Consider the following 13,932-nt stretch of genomic DNA (forward strand, 5'->3'; position numbering starts at 1 on the left):
GAAAACCCAAGAGCCAATCCTCGCAACTAAAAGGGGTTCCTTGTTTACACATGGAACCCCTTTTTCCGAATGGCGGGACCCCCGTGACTTCCGTCAGTGAAGGTCCCGCCAGTAAATTAGGGAGCGCCATGTCATGGCACTCTCCTGATTGGCGGTGCGCTCCTGCACTGTTAATCAGGAGGAGCGTACTGGTTACAATGTAGCGTAGCGCAGCTCCATTGTAACCAATGATGGGAACTTTGTGGTCAGCGGTTAACCGCAAAGTTAATTGGGGTCACTCTTGCCGGCCGGAATTCATTGTGTTATGTCTGGCAGTGTTTTACTCATCACTCCCGTAAAACACTGCCCAACAATACGAATCACAGCGACATCAGAAAATACGAAAGAAGACAACTCGGCAGCTTAGTAATTACATGCAATTTATTCAAAAAGTTGCAAAAAACACAACCGATACAATTCGAGATGAAACTCTCACCAAATCGACACAAATACGATTCTTAGGAAATATACCCCCTGGATGGGCGGTGGCTATGCAAAACAGCTTAACAGCCGCCACCCACAAGGTGAAGACGCTGGAAGCCCTGGGAAGGTGGCGGCCATGCAAAAGAGCTTTAAGGCCGCCGCCTCCCAGGTGAAGATGCCGGAAGCCTTGGGGAGGTGCCCCCCCCCCCCCAGGTGAAGACACTGGAAATCCTGGGAAGGCGGCGGCCATGCAAAAGAGCTTAAAGGCCGCCACACCCAGGTGAAGACCATGTCTAATAAAACTTTTTTTGAGACAGTGTGGTGTTTTATTTTAATATTTTCTTTACAGATAGACTACAGGTGTCAGCGGGCCCTTTCTGTCTGGGCATGCTGGCACTTGGGGTCTCCAAGTTCCAGCATGCTGGCGCAGGCTTGCTGGGACCTGTAGGCCACCTGTAAAGAACAATATTAACATACAATGAACCCCACACCCACCGCCACCAGGGGTGCGGGGCATAGTACTAGGCTATCAGCCCAGTGCTGGTTGTTGCTCAGGAGGGGGGACCTCATTTTTATTTTTTTGGGTCCCCACTTTCCGAGGAATTCCAGCCCTGGGTTGACTGGCTTGGGGGATGATTAATGTTATGGCAGGGGGACCCCACACTGAGTGTCTTCCCTGCTATGGCATTATCCCCCCTGGCTGGTTCTACCTGGTGCTGGTTTTAGTGATGTGTGGAGGACTACACTTTTTTTCCCCCTCTATGGGGGAAGGGGGGGGGGAGGGGTTAGCTGCCAGTGCCTCCCCAGCCACTGACCTCACCGCACGTCACTGTTATACATCATATATATTAATATACAGTATACTATGAAAATTCACAGATGTGGCACTTCTCAAGAAGACTGTTCAGCATAAAGACTACCAATGTGGTGACCTCCGTATGCAATCACCAATGTGGATGCAGGATACAAAACCTTTCTCACTGCGGCACTCAAATAATGGCATGACTCTTGCTTTGAGTGCCAAAGTGAGAAATGTTTAATATATTTTATTATACATATTGATATTAACCTTCCAACACTCAAATTTGTTAACTACATGGGTAGCAAAAACTACAGGAATTTGCTTTATAGCGTGGCAATTCAAATTATCCCTAATTACTTTGTGAACTGTAATCTTGGTTTAGTGTTGATAACCTATATTTTACATTTCATCATCCTGTTTTCATTTTTTTATTGCCTTTATTTGTGTTCCTTTTTAATTTGCGTGCATCACGAATCACACAGGTTAAACCAATTAATATGCTGTACTATTTTTCATAATTCAATAAATGCAGCAGGTTAATTCATTGAATCAGCAGTTATTTCCACGTTGTAATTAGACCTCTTGTATTGAGGAAAATCAGCAATTATTTCCATGTTTAGTCATTCACATAATTGAAGAGTGGTATTTGTAGTATAGTCTTGCTGTACAGGAATATACATTTATTTGAAGCCTGTTATTACAATGTGACATTTTATACATATGTTGTGAAAACTGTTAAAAAATGAATAAGATACAGTATTTTCTTGTTAATCCTTCTATGTATTAAATTTTTTTTAATTAATATATTGTGAGCATAATAATATTATGAGCACACTCTGGGTTTATATTAAAAATGTTAGTTAGGAAAGTAATCTTTGTGACTCAGATTAGTCTTTGCAAAAGATTAATGCAATAACTACAAATTCTAAGCTGATGCCAACTTTTCCAAAAATGTAATTACTTTAGTTTTAGAAAAGTGTAATATGGTTATTTTTTGTAAGAAATTAGCTTTTTCCCTGATATCTGTTTTTTAAATATATTTTTTTTTAATTGGGTCCCTTAGTTATGATATGAGCTCCTAAATTTTGATATGTAGTGTGTAGAGATCAGGGTAGGGGTGCCCTCTCCTTGGGTAGATTGCCATCTGCAAACACAAAGCAGCCAGGAAAACAGCACATTAGTCCAGGGTTTTTGTGCAATCTAGTTGAGGTTAGTTTTATTGTACAGTACATAAACAAAACATAAAAATAAAACCTAGGCCATCTGGGTACTAACTAAACATAATAGATTCCCTCTCTAAGGGTGGTAGGAACTAATGCCCTTATCACAAACAGACATATGCACAATATTTACAGTCAATAAATCACAGTGTCTCCTAACAGGCCTGCTACCTGTTTTACCAGGTAGTGAGACTCTATGCCTAGTCCTGTCACAGCTTTTATCATTCTCTTAAATGTTTTGGCACTAATTAGCCTGCTCTCAGTCTGAAGTCCTAAAGACCCAAAATGGGCCTTGTGGATTGAGCCCTCACTTCTCTCTCACATCCACATTCCAGGAAACCTTTATCTGGCTTTTTCCAAAAGCCACAGAAATAGAGAAGGTCACACAGAAATTTTTATATATTTTCAATCAATTTTGTATATTAGTCCTTTCCCACTTGATATACTATTTAGATTGCATGGTGTTTCTTGGTAGGTGCTCCTGGAATATGATTTGACACATAGTAAGACCCAAAAAGAAAGGAAGTATTCCCTAATCAGGGCACACATGGACTGATATACTTACAAAATTACTTTAAGTCATCTACCAATTAGGTAGATGACCACAAATTAATTTAAAATATAACTTCTTATTAAAAGCCTGTGAAATATAGTGCAGGTGAAAAAAATTTGAACAAATTAAAGGTGATAATAAAAGGCTCAACCTCTGTTGTTATGTTATTTCTTTCAACCTATCTCTCTTTCTGTAGTGTGTCTCAAATATTGGGGGTAATTCCAAGTTGATCGCAGCAGGAAATTTTTTAGCAGTTGGGCAAAACCATGGCCCTCATTCTGAGTTGTTCGCTCGCAAGCTGCTTTTAGCAGCTTTGCACACGCTAAGCCGCCGCCTACTGGGAGTGAATCTTAGCTTATCAAAATTGCGAACGAAAGATTAGCAAAATTGCGAATAGACACTTCTTAGCAGTTTCTGAGTAGCTCCACACTTACTCGGCAACTGCGATCAGTTCAGTCAGTTTCGTTCCTGGTTTGACGTCACAAACACTCCCAGCGTTCGGCCAGACACTCCTCCGTTTCTCCAGCCACTCCCGCGTTTTTCCCAGAAACAGTAGCGTTTTTTCGTACACACCCATAAAACGGCCAGTTTCCGCCCAGAAACACCCACTTCCTGTCAATCACATTACGATCACCAGAACGAAGAAAAAAACCTCGTAATGCCGTGAGTAAAATACCTAACTGCATAGCAAATTTACTTGGCGCAGTCGCACTGCGGACATTGCGCATGCGCATTAGCGACTAATCGCTCCGTTGCGAGAAAAATATAATGAACGAACAACTCGGAATGACCCCCCCCATGTGCACTGCAGGGGAGGCAGATTTAACATGTGCAGAGAGAGTTAGATTTGGGTGTGGTGAGTTCAATCTGCAATCTAAATTGCAGTGTAAAAATAAAGCAGACAGTATTTACCCTGCACAGAAACAAAATAACCCACCCAAATCTAACTCTCTCTGCAAATGTTATATCTGCCCCCCCCTGCAGTGCACATGGTTTTGACCAACTGCTAAAAAATTTCAGGCTGCAATCAACTTGGAATTACCCCCATGGGGAGTAATTCTGAGTTGATCGAAGCAGAAACTTTGTTAGCAGTTGCGATCAACTCTGAATTAGGCCCTTAGTTTCTAATAATCTGATATCATGGTACCTTTCAAGTACCTAACAATTGTGTGGCTTTCTGTCGATGTGCACTTCTTTATTTACTATATGTGTGAATACACTTTGGTGGTCATTCCGAGTTGTTCGCTAGCTGTTTTTGTTCGCAGCGCAGCGTTTAGGCAGAAAAGTGGCACTTCTGCGCATGCGTATGCGGCGCAATGCGCACACGCGACGTATTTTCACAACAGCCGAAGTAGTTTCACACAAGGTCTAGCGAAGCTTTTCAGTCGCACTGCTGGCCGCAGAGTGATTGACATGAAGTGGGCGATTCTGGGAGGTAACTGACCGTTTTCAGGGAGTGTGTTGAAAAACACAGGCATGTCAGATACAAATGCAGGCGTGCCTGGGGAAACGCAGGCGTGGCTGGCCGAAAGCAGGGTGTGTTCGTGACGTCAAAACAGGAACTAAATAGTCTGAAGTGATCGCAAGCGCTGAGTAGGTCTGGAGCTGCTCTGAAACTGCACAATCTTTTTTTGTAGCCGCGCTGCGATCCTTTCGTTCGCACTTCTGCTAAGCTAAAGTACACTCCCAGAGGGCAGCGGCTTAGCGTTTGCACGGCTGCTACAAACTGCTAGCGAGCGAACAACTCGGAATGACCATCTTTATTATGAGTGCATATTTTAGACAATAAAACTACCCCTTTTGGGTTTATTCATCAGTGTATTAGTGCACTAAAAATGATTACAAATATCTCATTGAATAGCAACGACCCATTCCCTGCTTATTCAACAACACTAGGTCCGCAACTGATATTATTATGCCTCTTATTGTTTATTGATTCAATCAATCAATCAGTTAACCAATCATTTATAGTCTTGGTTACTAGTCTTAAGACCAATATACACGGGAGCGATGTGTGCTGAGTGATGCGGGGGAGGACGGGGGGGCCGCTCATTCCACCCAGCGGGTGAAATGAGCGATGTGCTAGATTGGCCTGCATGCAGGCCAATCTAGCACCAGCGATAGCGCTGTGCGGGGCCGCGCATCGCTATCGCTAAGGAGGGTACACACGAGTAATCTGTGCTTAAAATCTAAGCAATCTAGTCAGATTGCTTAGATTTTAAGCATGGATCTCTCCGTGAGTACCCCCCTTTATATTAGCTTCAACATTATAGTCAATGTCTGGATATAAATTCTCCAGTGACACTCGTTTGTTATTATTATGTCACTTCGCATATATTTAGATGTTTTTGCCACCTCTCTTATATAATAATACACAGTGTATGGGTCATATTATTCATATGTGCCTCATAGTGCTGACCTATGTCTATCAATGACGGTGATGATGCTTGGGATCTCACTCCCATATGTCCAGCGGTCTTACTGATCACTATGCCTCTCAGTGTTACCACAATGGCCAACATTGTTATATCTGTAAAGCTAACGTGTCCCTATTAGTAGCAGTGATTAAACTTGGGATCTCACTTACCTGCGCGCAGCAGTACCACTGATTGAAGCGCATCAGTCTCAGTGCTACCACAGTGGCCGTCAGTGCCGTGTCCGAGGTAGACTCTTGTGCACCCGACAGCTTCTCCTACCACTGAGCCTACACACATTTAAATATTTTCAGGGGCTATTTGCCTATAATAACAGTGGTTGGATATTAAGATAACGGACACGTCATGCACGTGTACTGCTCCTTAGGATGAGTAATGACTCGTAGAGATGTGCACCGGAAATTTTTCGGGTTTTGTGTTTTGGTTTTGGATTCGGTTCCGCGGCCGTGTTTTGGATTCGGACGCGTTTTGCCAAAACCTCCCTGGAAATTTTTTGTCGGATTCGGGTGTGTTTTGGATTCGGGTGTTTTTTTACAAAAAACCCTCAAAAACAGCTTAAATCATAGAATTTGGGGGTCATTTTGATCCCATAGTATTATTAACCTCAATAACCATAATTTCCACTCATTTGCAGTCTATTCTGAACACCTCACACCTCACAATATTATTTTTAGTCCTAAAATTTGCACCGAGGTTGCTGGATGGCTAAGCTAAGCGACACAAGTGGCCGACACAAACACCTGGCCCATCTAGGAGTGGCACTACAGTGTCAGGCAGGATGGCACTTCAAAAAAATAGTCCCCAAACAGCACATGATGCAAAGAAAAATAAGAGGTGCACCAAGGTCGCTGTGTGACTAAGCTAAACGACACAAGTGGCCGACACAAACACCTGGCCCATCTAGGAGTGGCACTGCAGTGTCAGGCAGGATGGCACTTCAAAAAAATAGTCCCCAAACAGCACATGATGCAAAGAAAAAAAGAGGCGCACCAAGGTCGCTGTGTGACTAAGCTAAGCGACACAAGTGGCCGACACAAACACCTGGCCCATCTAGGAGTGGCACTGCAGTGTCAGACAGGATGGCACTTAAAAAAATAGTCCACAAACAGCACATGATGCAAAGAAAAATGAAAGAAAAAAGAGGTGCAAGATGGAATTGTCCTTGGGCCCTCCCACCCACCCTTATGTTGTATAAACAGGACATGCACACTTTAACGAACTCATCATTTCAGCGACAGGGTCTGCCACACGACTGTGACTGAAATGACTGGTTGGTTTGGGCCCCCACCAAAAAAGAAGCAATCAATCTCTCCTTGCACAAACTGGCTCTACAGAGGCAAGATGTCCACCTCATCATCATCCTCCGATTCCTCACCCCTTTCACTGTGTACATCCCCCTCCTCACAGATTATTAATTCGTCCCCACTGGAATCCACCATCTCAGATCCCTGTGTACTTTCTGGAGGCAATTGCTGCTGGTGAATGTCTCCACGGAGGAATTGATTATAATTCATTTTGATGAACATCATCTTCTCTACATTTTCTGGAAGCGTATGAGGTTATACGCTGATTGCTAACAAGGTGAGCGGCTGCACTAAACACTCTTTCGGAGTACACACTGGAGGGAGGGCAACTTAGGTAGAATAAAGCCAGTTTGTGCAAGGGCCTCCAAATTGCCTCTTTTTCCTGCCAGTATACGTACGGACTGTCTGACGTGCCTACTTGGATGCGGTCACTCATATATACTTGATGACACAGAGGTAGGTAGAGCAGTGGCCTTCCGTACCGTACTGCTATATATACTGGTGGTCACTGTCAGCAAACTGCAAAACTAAAATGCACCAGAGGTATAGAATCTAGATGGATAGTATACTTGATGACACAGAGGTAGGTAGAGCAGTGGCCTTCCGTACCGTACTGCTATATATACTGGTGGTCACTCTCAGCAAACTGCAAAACTAAAATGCACCACAGGTATAGAATCTAGATGGATAGTATACTTGACGACACAGAGTTAGGTAGAGCAGTGGCCTTCCGTACCGTACTGCTATATATACTGGTGGTCACTGTCAGCAAACTGCAAAACTAAAATGCACCACAGGTATAGATTCTAGATGGATAGTATACTTGACGACACAGAGGTAGGTAGAGCAGTGGCCTTCCGTACCATACTGCTATATATACTGGTGGTCACTGGTCAGCAAACTGCAAAACTAAAATGCACCATAGGTATAGAATCTATATGGATAGTATACTTGACGACACAGAGGTAGGTAGAGCAGTGGCCTTCCGTACCGTACTGCTATATATACTGGTGGTCACTGTCAGCAAACTGCAAAACTAAAATGCACCACATGTATAGAATCTAGATGGATAGTATACTTGACGACACAGAGGTAGGTAGAGCAGTGGCCTTCCGTACCGTACTGCTATATATACTGGTGGTCACTGTCAGCAAACTGCAAAACTAAAATGCACCACAGGTATAGAATCAGAGGTAGGTAGAGCAGTGGCCTTCCGTACCATACTGCTATATATACTGGTGGTCACTGTCAGCAAACTGCAAAACTAAAATGCACCACAGGTATAGAATCTAGATGGATAGTATACTTGACGACACAGAGGTAGGTAGAGCAGTGGCCTTCCGTACCGTACTGCTATATATACTGGTGGTCACTTTCAGCAAACTGCAAAACTAAAATGCATCAGAGGTATAGAATCTAGATGGATAGTATACTTGACGACACAGAGGTAGGTAGAGCAGTGGCCTTCCGTACCATACTGCTATATATACTGGTGGTCACTGTCAGCAAACTGCAAAACTAAAATGCACCACAGGTATAGAATCTAGATGGATAGTATACTTGACGACACAGAGGTAGGTAAAGCAGTGGTCTTCCGTACCGTACTGCTATATATACTGGTGGTCACTGTCAGCAAACTGCAAAACTATAATGCACCACAGGTATAGAATCTAGATGGATAGTATACTTGACGACACAGAGGTAGGTAGAGCAGTGGCCTTCCGTACCGTACTGCTATATATACTGGTGGTCACTGGTCAGCAAAACTCTGCACTGTACTCCCCTATATAATATACTGGTGGTCCCCAGTACCCACAATAAAGCAGTGTGAGCACAGATATATGCAGCACACTGAGCACAGATATGGAGCGTTTTTCAGGAAGACAACGTATACTGGTGGTCACTGGTCAGCAAAACTCTGCGCTGTACTCCTCCTATATATATACTGGTGGTCCCCAGTACCCACAATAAAGCAGTGTGAGCACAGATATATGCAGCACACTGAGCACAGATATTGAGCATTTTTCAGGCAGACAACGTATACTGGTGGTCACTGGTCAGCAAAACTCTGCACTGTACTCCTCCTATATAATACTGCTGGTCCCCAGTCCCTACAATAAAGCAGTGTGAGCACAGATATATGCAGCACACTGAGCACAGATATGGAGCGTTTTTCAGGCAGAGAACGGATAAAACTGGTGGTCACTGATCAGCAAAACTCTGCACTGTACTCCTCCTATATAATACAGCTGCTCCCCAGTCCCCACAATTAAGCAATAAGCACAAATATTTGCAGCAACATTAATAAACGGAGAGGACGCCAGCCACGTCCTCTCCCTAACATTTCCAATGCACGAGTGAAAATGGCGGCGACTCGCGGCTCCTTATATAGAATCCGAATCTCGCGAGAATATGACAGCGGGATGATGACGTTCGGGCGCACTCGGGTTAACCGAGCCATACGGGAGAATCCAAGTATGCCTCGGACCCAGGTAAAATGGGTGAAGTTCGGGGGGGGTTCGGTTTCCGAGGAACCGAACCCGCTCATCACTAGTAATGAGTGGTCTGAATGGAAGTCTACTGTAGATAATGAAAGGGCTTATTTAGATGAAAATGGGACCAGACAGTGCAAAAGGTTGACAGGGTCAAAAGGTCGACATGAAAATGGTCGACATAAAAAAGATAGACAATCTTTTTTTAAATGTAACATGTTTTTGGACTATTTCATACCTTTTCTATCCATGTCGGCATAGAGTTGGTTACAAACCTTGTGGCGAGTGCAGCGAGCCACCGAGCCCAAAGTGTGGCGAGCGAAGCTAGCCCCGCAAGGGTATGCCTGTCTACAATTGGGGGTCCCAGATGATAAAACTATCAACAAAAACCACAAAAATGCAAAAACATGGTGTCTATCTTTTTTATGTCGACCATTTTCACGTCAACATTTTGACCCTGTCAACCTTTTGACCCTGTTGACCTTTTGTACTGTCTACCTTTTTCATGTCGACCTTTTGATCCTGTCGACCTAATGTCTGTCTAACATATGGTGTCTATCTATTGTCTGTCTAACTAGACACTATCTATCTATTATACCACACCCAGCAGAGCAGACACTGGTTTGCAGGAATCTATGACCTGCAAATCGGATTTGTTCTAGGGAACAGTGTTGCCACCTAGCAACAGCAGGTGGGTTAGGCAGCAAGCCTCCCAAAAATGCTGAGGGAGAGAAAGTGAAAGAATTTTTACTTCCTCTCCCTACACAGCTCTAGTGATGAGTAGGCAAGCGCGCCCGTGGTCACGTGCACGCTGCATCACATGCACACACGTGGTCACATGAGCGTGTGCCCCCGCCACTGATCAGATTTTTCTGTCAACACTGACATGGAGGACAGTGTTTCTGTCTCTGCAACAGATTCATTGTTCACCCCCACCGCTGATTAGATTTTTCGGAAGCTCACTGGTGACAAACCTGTCCCCAAAGCATATAGGTAGGAAGGCAGTATAACCTTCAAGCTTAGTTACCGCTGGATCAATCACTGTAAAAAGAACCACAAACAGGTAGTGCCTTGAAACCAGGAATGATTTATTAAACTGTAAACTGACAGCCCTTTCGAAGGAAGTGGGCAATGGCAATGGCTTTACGAACTGAATACTATAAGCAATAGTAGTAGAAACAAAAACTTGAAATGGGTAGAGCCCGGTGAAGTCTACTTCTGTTCTTTATTGGCAGCTGCTTGATCCTTCGGTGCGACTTAAGGAACAAATGAGGGGGATATCAATATGCAGTAGAGTTCTCAAGAGGAAACAACAGACCTAGCAACTTTGGTGCAAACCAAGGGTGGGATGGGTGGGAGCTGTTGCTAGGTGTCAACCCTGTTCCCTAGAACAAAGCCGGTTTGCAGGTCATAGATTCCTGCAAACCAGTGTTTTGTTCTTCAGGAGGCTTGCCACCTAGCAACAGCAGGTGGGCAGACAACCACATACCTGGTGGTTGCTCTGGGAAACTCGATCTTTTGCAGATCAGTGGTCTCCAATAGTGTTTTGCAAAGGTGCGGGCAGAGGACCATCTTGCCTCTAGCATAATTGACTGCAGAGGAATACCTTTAGCAGCCACTCTTGATGCAGCTGCTCCACGAAGGGAATGGCTTTTAAAATGGTCTGTATCGATTCCCGCTTCCCTCATAGAGGCTACTATCCATCCCCTGATAGCAGAGGATTTAGTGGGGCGATAAGGTTTTCTACAGGTGAAGAAGAGCTGGGTGATATTGTCCCTAATTGGTGCCTTTAGGGTAAGGTAGGCTGATAAGCATGAAGCCACGCATAGATTAGGTTCTGCGGGATCTTGTATGATATTGAATTCAACTATTGGGGTATTAAAAGAAGAGGTTTTTGTATGCCCCTTATGGATGATGTAGTATCCTGTTGGGATGTGCAATAGCCATGGGTCTGAGATGTGAATAAGGGCAAGTTCAGCCCCTCTCGCTGCTATAGCTAGATCTAGAAGGGATGCCAGTTTGTGGGAAAGTATGCTGATATTAGTGTCTGCTTCCCAGGAAGCCAGGAAAGATAGGAATGGTTCAATATCCCAGGTATTGGAATATTTTGGTAGAATGGGCCTAGAGAGGTGAATACCTCTGAGTAGGTTGTCTGTTAGATTTGGGATCATAATGGCTAAAGCAGAGCCATATGACCTTATTGTAGCCGAGGCTAGACCTGTTTGGTATTTAGAGGCTAGAAAGTCTAGAGCTAAATGGAGAAATGAACCCCGAGTAGAAGAAATTTTTGAGATCTCTAGAGATCAAATTCTTTAATAATTGCACAATATCTAGTTCTAGTGCGGGGTCAGGCCCGGCGCTACCCACTCAGCAAAGGGTTGCAGATCAGGTAGGCGCCAGGCCAGGAGAGGTGCTGTCTCTGCTCTGCATCCCCGCTGCTGTGCCAGCCTGTCCCCCCCTGCTGCTGCTGCCGGCTGCTCTGCCTGTCACACTATATGACAGGCAGCAGCGCCGGCAGCTTGGAGCCTCCTCTCCCCCTCACCTGTGACAGCGGGGTTGGTCGGGTTGGTCTGAGCCAAAAAGGGTGTGTGGCTATATGGGAATGGGGGCGGAGCTACACAGGACCAGGCTGCTGCTGCTATGGCCAGCCAGACTGTTAGGTAAGTGAAGGGAAAGAGAGAGTGTGTGTGTGTGTGTGTGTGTGTGTGTATATGTGTGTGTGTGTGTGTGTGTGTGTGTATATGGGTGTGTGTATATATGGGTGTGTGTGTGTGTGTGGGGTTGTTTGTATAAGTGCCATTTCTATGGGTATTACATATAAGCGTCACTACCACTATGGGCATTACATATAAGCGGCACTACCACTATGGGCATTACATATAAGCGGCACTACTACTATACTACTACGCACATTACGTAAAAGTGCCACTACTACTACGCACATTACGTAAAAGTGCCACTGCTACTATGCGCATTACATATAAGCGGCACTACTACTATGCACATTACATAAAAGCGCCACTGCTACTATGTGCATTACGTATTAGCGGCACTACTGCTATGGGCATTACGTAAAAGCGTCACTGCTACTATGCGCATTATGTATGAGCAGCGCTTCTGCTATGGGCATTACATATAAGCGGCACTACTACTATGGACATTACGTAAAAGCGGCAATACTACTATGGACATTACGTAAAAGCAGCACTGCTACTATGGACATTACGTAAAAGCAGCACTGCTACTATGGGCATTACGTAAAAGCGGCGCTGCTACTATGTGCATTACGTATAAGCGGTGCTACTACTGTTGGCATTATGTTTAAACGGCGCTACTACTATGGACATTACACATAAGAAGCACTACTACAATGGGCATTACATATAAGGGGCGCTAATACTATCGGTGTTACGTATAAGTGGCGCTACTAATATGGGCATTTCGTATAAGGGGCGCTGCTACTATGGCCATTATGTATACAGGGTGCTACTACTATCTATGGGCATTATGTGTATAAGCGGCACTACTACTTGCTGTGTAATGTGAATACGATTGTGCTATTGTGTGGAGTTAATTGAAATGGGGGTACTTTGTGTGGCCACGCCCATTCCTTGTGATACCACACCCCTTTCCCCAGTGCACGCTGTCCCTTTTATAAAGTGTGGGAGAGCCCAAATTTATAGTTTGCAGGAGGGCGCCGAACACCCTAGCACCGGCCCTGTGCGGGGTCTTAAGGAAGCGTTAATTAGTGCTTTTGTGGGAGATGCCAGGGAAAGGTCGGTTAACAGCTCAGTGATATTGCCATCCACATGCACTGGGGAAGAGACTCCAGTATGTCGGGAGTTCCCTGGAAGCATTCTCTGGATAATCCCAGGGGAATTTTGGGGCCTATGTATAGTTGGCTGATTAGAGGGAACCACACTTTGGATGATCACACAGGGCCCACTAACATTATCCGGGGTACCCGGTCCTCCATGATTTTTTTAAGCACTTTCAGGAGAAGTGCCGGGGGAGAGGCATAGGGGTGAGGAAGGTCCGTCCATGGAAAGGACATTGCATCCATCTTCCATACACCTTTGGTCCATATTCTGGATACAAAGCACATAGGGGGTGATTCCGAGTTGTTTGCTCGCTAGCAGATTTTAGCAGCATTGCACACGCTAAACCGCCGCCTACTGGAAGTGTATCTTAGCATAGCAGAATTGCGAACGAAAGCTTTGCTAATTTTCTCGTAACGATTACCCCGCAGTTTCTGAGTATCTCCAGACTTACTTAGCCCTTGCGACCAGCTCAGTCCTTTTCGTTCCTGGTTTGACGTCACAAACACACCCAGCGTTCGCCTAGCCACTCCCCCGTTTCTCCAGCCACTCCCGCGTTTTGGAACTCGAACTCCTGCGTTTTTTCCGCACACTCCCATAAAACGTCCAGTTTCCGCCCAGAAATACCCACTTCCTGTCAATCACACTACGATCACCACAGTGATGAAAAAGCTTTGTTATGCCATGAGTAAAATACCTAACTTTTGTGTAAAATAACTAAGCGCATGTGCTCTGCGAACATTGCGCATGCGCAGTTAGCGGATAATCGCAGTATAGCGAAAATCGGCAACGAGCGAACAACTCGGAATGACCCCCATGGTCTGAGCATTTGTGGAATTGACAGAG

The sequence above is a fragment of the Pseudophryne corroboree genome, chromosome 12 (genome assembly GCF_028390025.1).
Source record: "Pseudophryne corroboree isolate aPseCor3 chromosome 12, aPseCor3.hap2, whole genome shotgun sequence".
NCBI classification, from domain to species: domain Eukaryota; kingdom Metazoa; phylum Chordata; class Amphibia; order Anura; family Myobatrachidae; genus Pseudophryne; species Pseudophryne corroboree.